Genomic DNA, 11,029 nt, shown 5'->3' with positions numbered 1-11,029 from the left:
AGTTACAGTCACTGAAGTAAAAACTTCTACTAAAGGTGTTCAGCCATGAATGTGAGCAGGAAGGAAAAAGAATCTTTGAACTTTAAAATAGAAAAATGAGAATTATCCAGTCCGAGGAACAGAAAGAAAAGAAGGAGGAAGAAACGTGAAGAGCTAAGGGACTGGAGGTCACCATCAAGGGTAAAAACATGAATTATGTGAGTCCAGAAGGAGAGAAGAAAGAGAAAGAAGAAAGACTATTTGAATAAATAGTGACCTCAAAACGCTTCCCCCAAAATGTTAAAATACATGAATTCACACATAAGATGCTCAATGAACTTCAAGTAGGATAACAAAGAGATCTTCATCAAAATATATTATAAGCAAACGGCCAAAATCTAACCCAAAGAGAGTCTTGCGAGCAGCAGGACAGGCATGAGTCTTCACATCCACGGGATCCTCGGAAAGAGGAAGAGCCAACTTCTTATCCTTGATCACGGAGGCCACAAGGCCCCGATCCAAATCCTGCAATAAAAGAGGTAAGTAAATAAAAGGGCCAGCCAAGGAGGCTAGACCCAACAAGAGTATCCTCCCAAAGTGAAGAAGAGGTGAAACTGTCCCCAGATACACAAAAGCTGACCGATAAGAAATCCCAGAGAGTCATGAGGGCGGAAACGAGAAGGTTCTGGAAAGCAACTCAGAGCCATGAAGACCTTTCTGGCATCTTGCTCCCTAAGGCCCACGGCAGAGCCACAGTCTCCTACCCCCTGAGAAGCTGGGAAAGTCAGGACCCATCCTGCCCATGGCAATGAGTGGACGCACGGCCCAGCTGATGGGGTGGGGACAGTCCCTGGCTTCTCAAAGAGAAAGACAAAGCATCGGAGGAGGAGGGCGATGGTTTCTGCCCCAGTAGCCGTCTCAGGTTCACCGTGGACAGGGCTCTGTGGATCTTTAATCTAGGAGACCCGGCCTCCATCTCTCATGGTACAGTTGTGCCCTGCAGAACTCTCCAAGATGCCATTAGCACCGAGTCATGCAGGTTGACATATTGTGATGCTTTTGGAAGACTACAGTGTTCCTAATTTGCAAATAAATAGCACGAGGGCAAGTAGTACAGCTTTGAGGGGGGACTTGAGTGGTCTGGGGTCTAATCCTCTATCCCCAAGCAGATGACCACATAAAATATTTCCAAAACTAGAAAATCAGAACCTTGTAAATTACACTTTTTTTTTTTACAGGGAGAGATCAGGGCCCTGATAACACAAAGAATTTGCTTAGAGGAAAATGAATGGCTATCGTGAATAAAGAACCGTTGCTATTGGTCAAGAACAGGCATTCTATCAGATACTTTTTTAGATGATCTAAGATGACATTCTAGATGAAGAAACTGAGGGTCAAAGTGGTGAAGTCACTGACCCAAAAGTTACCCTCAGCGTGCATGACAGGAACGGGCTTCGCACTCAGGCAGTGTGGCTACAGGGCCATGCATGATTGGCTTATGGCACTGAACAGCTCATCTCTGTTCCACTGGGCACTGGCTGGCAGCCGGAACTTCCTAAATGCCCCTTACACACATCAGGGAGCCGGAACATAGAGGCTATGTCTCTCTACCTCAGAGTCTCCCCCGTGGTCTGCCCAGCATGGAAGCTTCAGAGCAGAACTTCCTGCTGGTGGTCAGAACTCCCAGCGCACATCTCCCCAGAGAGAAAGGCAGGTGCTCTCTAAGACCTGGCCTCCTGAAGCCACAGAGTCACAGGCCCACGCAGATTCAAGAGGAGAGGACACAGACTGTCTCCTGATGAGGACTGTCAACATCTCCTGGCAGAAGCAGTGTGTGGGATGCAAGGTGACACTGTGGCATCCCTGAGCCACGCCACCTGTCATGTTGGTGGAGGGGGGTGCAGAGGTGTGGGGGCAATGGAGCCCCCCAGCTGGAACCTGGCTCTTGGGCTCACCTTTGACTCAACTTTGCTTCAGAGTGCTCCCGGGTGGCCACGGGGAGTAGAGTGGAAGGGGTGGCCGGGTTCCAGAAGGTGCTTCTGGGTGATATCCAGATGCCCCTCTGGGTGCCACCTCTGCTTCCCCTGTCTGTGCTGGGTCCAGGAGACGGACCTGAGGACCCTGCCCGGGTTTAAGCAGAGGGGAGAGCGGGCAGTTAGTGGGGGACAGAGGGACACTCCCCTGGCCCCTCCTTCGGTGTGGCCCAGCTCCCTCTGCTCTGGATCCAAAGCTGCTCTGCTGCTCTGCAGGACCCTCACCCCCCCAGGTTCGAGGGTCCTTCTGTCCCCTTCCCGTCCCCCTAAGGGGCTGGAGTGGGCAGTGCTCCTACTCGGGGTCTATGCAGGACTTGGAATTACCCCCACCAACCCCCTGAGGGAGACAAAACCCCAGGAGGAGAAGGTCCCTGTCCAAAGGCACAGCGGATGTCACACCTCCTTCCCAGATGTCAAAACAAAGACTCCAAGAACCATCAGCCCTTTCTCTAGTTAATGAGCCCACTGAACTGAGGCGCTGGGCCCTGCCCTGAGGCTGGCAGGACAGGACCCAGGAAAGCCACGCCCACCTCCTCACCTCTGGGGGGTCCTGGGAAGTGGCCACGCCCCCTTCCCTCACCTCCCTGCACAAAATGCTTCATTCAGAAACATGCGTTTAAAGCCAGCGGATGTGGAGGAGCGAGGTTTAAGTGCTAATTACTGTTATCCCAGGCAGCCTTCCACCTAATTAAATGCCAGACCCAGTAATTGTAGCTAATTCCCCAAGAGACAGGAGGGGCCCCTCAGGTGGTAGGATCCCGTCTTTCCCCAGCAATTGACCTCATTCTCAAGTCCTAGGCTGGCAGCCCGGTTGGTCTCAGGGCCTGACTGTGGGTCCTGCAGAAAGAAAATTCTGGTTCCAAACCCTGCTCTGCCCTTCCCCAGTGGGGTAGCTGTGGGAATTGGCTTCATGTCTTTGAGCATCCGTTTCCTAGTCTAGAAAATGAGACAAATGTCTGTGGACATGTAAATACCCATTAAATAACTATTAAAGGTATTTAATTACTCTCATCAGTAGTAGTATGTCCTTCATCGTGGGATATTTTGGCCATTTTTGGACAGTTTTATTGAAGCATATTTTGCATGTAGCATGTATTAGCCAGCTTCACATCGTGATAACAAAATACCTGAGGCAAACCACTTATAAAGCAAAAAGGGTTATTTGGGGGGCTCATGATTCTGGAAGTTCCAGTCCAAAATGGAGCAACCTCATTGCCTTGGGCCTCTGATGAGAGTGGCAGGCACACTATAGCACAAGCATGTGGCAAAGCAAACATTTACATGATTAGCCAGGTAGTACAGAGAGACTGAGAGAGTGGGGTTCCATGATTCCCTTAAAGTTAACCTGAGAGCCTTTCACCAGACCTCACCTCTCAAACTTCCCACCACCTCTCAATAGCACCACCCTGGGGACCAATCTTTGGGGGGACATTCAATATCCAACTGTATGAGTCATGACAGTGACCAGCATCACTGTCATGCTAGAGAACATTTCCATTGCCCCATAGGACTCTTCCAGGCCCTGTGCAGTCACTCTCCTCCCTCTACCCCATGGCTCCAGGCAACCACAGATCTGCTTTCTATCCAGATAGTTTTGCTTCTACAGTGTCATGTAAACAGAACCACGCAAAGAGCCTTGCTTCTTTCAGTTAACAAAGTTCTTTTGTGATTTATTCATGTCATTGCATGAATTAGTTCATTCCTTTTCACTGCTCAGTAGTATTCCATTGTATGGACATACCACATTTTTTATACCATTCACCAACTGATGGTGATTTGAGTTCTTTCCAGTTTGGGGTTATTATCAGTGAAGCTGCTGTGGACATTCACCCACAGGTCTGTATATAGACATATGTTTTTATTCTCTTGAATAGGAGAATAATAAAGGGAGGATGAGGATATCCCAAGAAAATAGAAGAGAGCCTGGGGGAGCAGAGGAAGAGAGGAAGAATGGGAAAAGGGAGGAATGGTGGGATGAAGTTGATTGAACGATCCTATGTACGTATGTGAATATGCCACAGCGAAGTTCGCCTTTATTCACATCCAGAATGCATTAATTTTTTTTAAATACTATAAATAAATAGAAGGCAGACCAGCAGAGTGGAGGAGGGAAGCAGGGGATTGGCGGAGGGTCAGGAAAGGGGAAGTGCTTGGGCCTGACCTGGATCAAATAAAATTCCGTGCCTCTATCATTATGTCCATATGAGCCCCAATATCATGTATGACTGTAATGCACTGATAAAAGAAATCAAAATGTGGTCTCCTCTTAAAGGTGCTTAAAATTTAGATATTAGTAACAAAAATTGTTTAATAGACTCATGATTTCCTACTAATATTTATGAATAGGTATGAGAGTGGTAAGTCAGCTTTTTCGTTGCTGTGACCAAAAGACCTACAAGAACAATGTCGAGGAGGAAAAGTGTATTTTGGCTCCTGGTTTCAGAGGTCTCAGTCCATATACAGCTCCTCCATGGATGCCCTGCGTGAGGCAGAAGGGCATCTTGGCAGAAGGTGGAGGAAAGCAGCTCAGGATGTGGTAACCGAAGGTGGAGAGGGAGATTATAGACTATGTCACACCCGTGACCTGTCTCCTGCAGCCACACCTTACCTGCCTATCATTGCCACCCAGTGCAACCCACCCGTGATTAGGTTCCACCTCTTATCTCCTCATTCCATCTTGAACTTTCTTGTGTCGTCTCACCCGTGAGCTTTTGGGGGACACTCATATCTAAACCATGGAAGAAGGGAGGAATGGTCGACCCAACTACCCTACGTATGGACCTATCGGGTCTCCTACATGGTCTCCCAAAGCACGTGCCCATCTCCCAGTGCAAAGTACATCTGGCCCATTTCCAGGAGTCCCCATGTTCCCAACGGTTCCCACGTTACCCAGAAGCTGGGCCAAAGCTTTCAAGGGCAAAGTCTTCTGAGATCCAAGGCAAATGCTCAGCATGATCCCCTGTAAAAATGAAAACACAAGTTATCCATGTCCTAGAAATAATGGCACAGAGTAGACATTTCCATGTCACAGAGGAGAAACAGGGGCTTGGAGGACAGGAGGGCTGGACCCCAAACAAGGTGGAAGCCCGGCTCCCGTCCAGCACCTAGGGCACGATCCTCCAAAGGGCTAGTGTGGCTCTGCCCCGTGGCTTTGCTGGTTACAGCCCATGTGGCGCCTCTCTCTCTCTCTCTCTCTCTCTCTCTCTCTCTCTCTCTCTCTCTCTCTCTCTCTCTCTCTCTCAACTTGTTTGTACTTGATGGCTGCAGCTCTCCGCAGCAGAGGTGCCATGTTACTGGCATCTCTTAATCTCGGGCATCTGCACTGCAACTTTGCCTTCCTTCTCACATTTTCCTGCATCGCCCTCCTGGGAGCTGCCTGCAGGGACTCTAACCCTGCTGCACGTCACCTGTCCCCCAGGACTTCCTCGGTAACCTCAACAGAAGCCTCCAGGATCCCTCTGACTCCAGAGGCCTGCAATCCTGCAGAACTTGCACCACGTGGTTGCTGCTGAACTCTGCGGTCATCTGGAGCAGTAGCCACACCTCTAGGGAGGACTGCGGCAGCCTCTGCATACCCGAGTGACTGAGCCCAGTGGAACAGCTTCCCGGGCCACCCTCCGGAAGCAGAGTGTCCCATGGTCTCCTCTTGGAGGAATCTTTGCTTTTACACCTTTGGCTGAGATGATGTGGTCTTGCCAGCTCCTGAGCTGCCCGCCAGCTGTCTTCCCCATTATTTCTGTGCAGAAGACTCAGCATCTCTTTAGTAGCTGCCATGTCTTTCAAAACCACAACTTCCTTAGCCCCGGTTTTTACTTGCCCTTTTCTGATCAAGCAGCACGTTTTCAGATTGCTTTGCTTTCCGTTCTTGATTATTACAGAAAACTTGGCTAAAAGTTGCCAGCAATATCCATGCCACTGTCTGAAGGTTGTGCTGCCTTGAAATTTCCTCTGCCGGAGGAAATTTATTTAAATTAATTAATGCTTAAGATAAATATTTCATGTAATAAAACAAATTAGATATTTAAATTCGTTAAATAAATGGTGTCCCCAGAGCCAGAGTTTATCGTGCACTTACATTGTGCAGGCACTACAGTCTACTACATATTCTGTTCCCTTTGTACCCATCAGCTATTCTCTCAATAATGCTGCATAACAAGCTGTGACCAAAAGCGCAGTCCTTGTCCTCAATGCGAATCCAATAACGAGGACACCGTTTTGAGGAAAAGGAAACAATGCTTATTGCCCTATACCCGGCCCCAGCAGGGGCTGACCTCAGCGTGACCGGCCCCAGGGGGTGGACCTTGACTCCTGCAGCCTCTTAGATTCTTCCTCCGCCTCTGACCACATACAGCCCTCCCTCAGCATGCCCGGGATCAGTCCCAGGACAGTGAACGCTAGAACAGCAGCAGGTACCCGGCGTCCACTGTTAAAAGTCACCTAGGAGGGGGACTCCACAGGCCGTGTGCAAACACCCTGCCGCCTTACCCAAGGGACCGATCAGCATCACAGTATAGGGGCTCTAAAGGGCTGCCTCCGCTGCCAAGCTCACGCCCTCTCTGGGAAGCCCAGACCCAGGACAACTGATGCAAGGCAGAAGCTCTGGATTCCTCAGCCCAGTTTGGGAAACCCCCAAAGAGCCATTCTCTCTCTTGGGGGTCCACCAAGCCATCAGGGAGGTGCACTGTAGTACCTCTTCTCTCTGCCCAGGCCTGGCTCTCTTCCCCTCCCTCCCATTAGTGTGGGTCCAAGGGCAGTCCCCACCCAGCCCCCACCAAAAAAAAAAAAAAAAAAAAAATTCTGCATGTGGAAATCCATCTCAGAGTTGGTCTCCATGAAAACCCAACTTGGAACAGGTAGGCAAATAAAAATATCCCCTAGATGATTTTTTTTTTTTTTTGGTACTGGGGATTGAACCTAGGAGTGCTTTATCACTGAACTCCCCAGCCCTTTCTATTTTTCATTTTAAGACAGGGTGTCGCAGAACTGCTGAGGGTCTCATTGAGTCGCTGATGCTGGCCTCCAACTTGCGATCCTCCTGCCTCAGCCTCCTAAGTAGCCAGGATGATAGGCCTGCACCGCCACACCTGGTATCGCCACACCAGGATATCTTTATTCTCCAAAACAGGCTGCAGTTTACAGTGGAGTCATTGAACCCTAGGGAGGAAACTCAAAGTTGCTGAGTGTCTAAGCCGTGCTGTTCAGTGGGCATTTAAAAATAAATTATCATATATAATATCTGGTTCAATGGTTCTATGAAAACTACAGGTGGAATATTCAGTAACTGAGTCCCTGGCCACAGAACATGCTTAAATTATCATAATCAAAACAAATGCTTACTGAGCATTTAAAATGGACAAGGGTTGTACCCAGAGTTGTGAATCTGGTTTTTTATTTTTCACTGTGTCCTGGAACCAGCAACCAGGCCTCAACCGACTGCCCTGCTCAGATATAGGTTTTCTGTAGGAGGTCCTTCCTGGGACCTGGCTTTGTACACAAGCCACAGCAGACATGTCTCGGGACACACACCTGATCCAAATGGGCAGTCTGGTCCCCAGAAAAGCCGGGGAATTGTTGCTCAGCCCCATGATCCCAGAGGGGCACCCCTCACTAGAGGGATCACATGGAAAGTGGCGGCTTCCCATGGCACCTGTCTCACTGAAATGTAGGAAGAAGATGAAGAGTCAAGAAGGGGGTGTTATTTTTATATAAGAAAAGTGCCTGGTGTCCAATGCAAGATAGCCATACACGTTGAAGACAAAATAAGGAATGGTCAATATGATCTCCCGCCCAGGCTACAGGGACCCCTTGTAGTGCTAAAGGCCCTGAGGGACCTGTTTCCTGTCCTGCTGGGCTCTTGAGCTAGCAGAGGACAGCGGAGACGGCAGGATTGGGGGGTCACAGTGGCTGGCTTCAAAGCTCGGTTCTGTCCATTCAGTAACTTCTACTTAAAGGGTGGCCCTGGGACCGTCCCCATCAACGTCCCCTAGGAGTGGGTCAGAAATGCGCCTTCTCAGGCCCCGCCCAGACCCTGGAGTCAGAATCTGCATTGCAACTAGGTCCCCAGGTGACTTACCCCACAGCGGTCCCCTCCCCACAGCCCCCCACAATTTCACTTTCTGAAGTTTCAGTTGCACTTGGTCAGCCTGTGCGTGGAAAGTGGGGTGGTCCGGTTTCAGAACCTAGAATCCAGCCTTACCTGGATCCCATTGCACCGCCTGCCTTTCCCCCGCCCTAATTCTAATATTAGCCAATCGCGTAGATGAGAGCCCAGATCTCCTCCAATCAGAGTGAGGGGCGGGGCTGTGTTAAGCCCCAGATATAAGCAGGCGGACTTGCAGCCAGGCTCTGGCTCCCGCTCCTGCTCAGGCTCTGGCTCCAGCTCTGCAGCCTCCAGAAATGAAGGTTTGCTTCGCAACCCATTTTTGGAGCCCGCATTTGATTCCTTGTGGCGCCTCGGAATGTCTGGCAAACCATAGTCTGAAATACCAATTTTGTCTTGATTTTTTTAAAGAGAGACCATAGCCCCACACTTTCCTTAGGGCGTGTTGTCGTAATTGTTGGAGGTGAACGGCGGCGCTGTCCCTCTATATTGTGCCTGTGCCTAGGAAAGCCAGGACGCTGAGAGCCTGGTGCTATTCGAGGTTCCACGCATACGCGGAGGAGGGGCAAGTGTACCTTGTTGCAGCCCCAACCAGCTCCTGTTCGTTCTTCAAGTCCCACGGCCTCTGGACAAGCCACCCCTGGCCCTTCAGCCTGTGCTAGGTGGCCCTGCACACCTTTTGGGGGTGGCTTCTTCACTTAGCCAGCTGGATCTTGGCTTCCAATGGGCTTCTCAGGGCTGCCATTTGGGGGGACCTTCACGATGGCAGGCAATTTGCTAGCATTTACTTCTCCCGCCAACCCCACCAAGGGACCCCAGTAGCAAGACCTCTCACCGCGGAGGGAATCGAGGTCCAGGGGATCCAATGAGTTGCTTAAGATGAGCAGGAAGGAGGCAGGACCAGGACTCGGATCTTTGATCTGAAACCAAAGCCAGTGGGTGGAACCATTTGTCAAAATGCACAAAGCACCCAGAGAAGGAGGCGGAGGACAGAACCCACCAACCCGTGTGTCTCTGTAGGAGACACCGTCACAGTGACACAGCGCACCCTTTACTCAGCAGGAAGCAGTGCGGGTGCAGATGTTCTGTGGGGTCGGAGGAGGCAGAAAACCTGAAATCTCTGAGTTCTTCTTTTTCTCCAGCTCCTCTGTGGTTTATGGTTCCCCAAGCCAAGCCTCCCCTTAATCCAATTAAAATGGACTTGCGCATGCTTATCGCTCTTTATTTGGTGTGTTAAAAATGTGCAAATTACCCAGAGGCCCCTGCAGCCCCTGAACCAAAAGGCATCAATAAAACTATTAAGTTAAATCCAATTAAACGCAGCTGCTGGAGCTGGAGCTTGGAGGAGCAGGATAGAAGCAAGAGATGGGAGGACAGGACCTTGTGGGGAGAGAGAGAAGGTCCTCTGGCCTGGCTGCCCTCCAGCACTGCCTGAGTGTGGTGGGAGGTGGCATAAGGAGCCAGGAGTTACCACATGCCAGACATTTCCTCACATTGGTAGCTCTGCAAGGTGGCCACCATCGGACCCATTTTTCAGAAGGAACTACTTAGGCTCAGAAAGGTGAAGCCAAATTTTGGGAATCCAGGGGAGGCAAGATTTGACTCTCTGCCTGGAATCTGGAATGTCCAAATTTACAGGGTCCCGAGAAGCTGTCTAAGAGCAAAGCTCCGGAGACACTCACCTGAGTCTCCACACCCCAAAAAAGCACTTGGCCATGCCCGTCCCCAGGGATCCAGGAGGAGTCAACGTCAAGGGCAGCCGACACACAGTCTGTTTCATGCTAACCCTGACAGTCACGGGCCTGGGAAAACCCGTCGCCTTCCCTGTCTCCTGCTCTGTTTCTCAGAAAGGAAAACTGAGACCCAGAAAAGGAGAGTGACATACCCAAGGTTGATCCCGGGACATGCAGCCTACCTCGGGGTCTAGCATCCCATTTCCGACTCCGTGCCTCCTGTCCATGTTGCAGAAGAGGAAACCAAGGCTCAAAGTGTAGAAGTGCCCGGCCCAGGCTCACCGAGTTCAGTGCTGGACACGGGAGCTTGGCAGCCAGTGTCCCGGGCACTGACACTCCTTAGCTGTGTGGCTTCGGCACAAGGCTTGACCTCTCTGAGCCCCTGAGTTCTTCTCTTTAAAAATGGGGCTGATCAAGCCTGGGTATGCTGGGGCACGCTTTAATCCCAGCAACTCAGAAGACTGAGGCAGGAGGATTACAAGTTCAAAGCCAGCCTCAGCAATTTAGCAAAGCCCCAAGCAACTCAGTGAGATCCTGTCTCAAAATAAAAAATAAAAATAATAAAAAGAGCTGGGGGGAGGGTGTGGCTCAGAGGTTAAGTGCCCCTGGATTCAATGTCTGGTACAAAAAAAAAAATGGGGCTGATCCCTCCTGTTGTACTGAGCATTTGGAGCGGGTTGGTGCCAGGCAGGTGAGGTCCTGTGTGAGCCAGAACTGCCATCTGCAGCCCCAGGTCCAACAGCACCACACACGGAGGATTTGGGGATCTGCCTGGGCATCTGTTCTCACCATCTGCAAAGGCCCTGGGATGGGTTTTTAATTCCTGGCAGCCCTGAGACCCAGGAGAGCCAGAGACACAGAGAGGAAGAACAGATCTCAGGGTCCCAGGCGCCCCCCAATCCCATCACACATGCATTAGGGACCTCGGGGCCTCGGTGGAAACCCCCGCATTTCCATGGAGTTTCTCCAACCCCATCCCTGACATGTAGTACGCAGCTCCACATCAGTGAGCAGAAAATCATGGGTCACTGTACCCGGGAGCCTGAGGACAGCAGCGTCCCACCCCCATCTCTGTGTCATTTCACCAGCCAAGTCACGGTGGGCAGGGAACATCCCCTCTCCCTGAGCTTCCATTTCCTCCTCTGTAAAACGTGGAGAAAATATATTTTATGGTTGAGGAGTCA

At 50.6% G+C, this 11,029-nt stretch overlaps 1 long non-coding RNA gene across 1 annotated transcript; it reads right to left on the bottom strand.

The window, feature by feature from the left end:
* Nucleotides 1-338: 338 nt before the first annotated feature.
* Nucleotides 339-4,972, bottom strand: LOC120891289 (uncharacterized). The gene is made up of 3 exons (XR_005735667.2): nt 4,902-4,972; nt 1,935-2,100; nt 339-504 (listed from the first exon to the last, which is right to left on the bottom strand). It is a non-coding gene; the product is annotated as an uncharacterized LOC120891289 (long non-coding RNA).
* Nucleotides 4,973-11,029: the final 6,057 nt, after the last annotated feature.

The sequence above is a fragment of the Ictidomys tridecemlineatus genome, chromosome 2 (genome assembly GCF_052094955.1).
Source record: "Ictidomys tridecemlineatus isolate mIctTri1 chromosome 2, mIctTri1.hap1, whole genome shotgun sequence".
Lineage (NCBI taxonomy): Eukaryota > Metazoa > Chordata > Mammalia > Rodentia > Sciuridae > Ictidomys > Ictidomys tridecemlineatus.
This window is presented reverse-complemented; position numbering and strand designations above follow the sequence as displayed.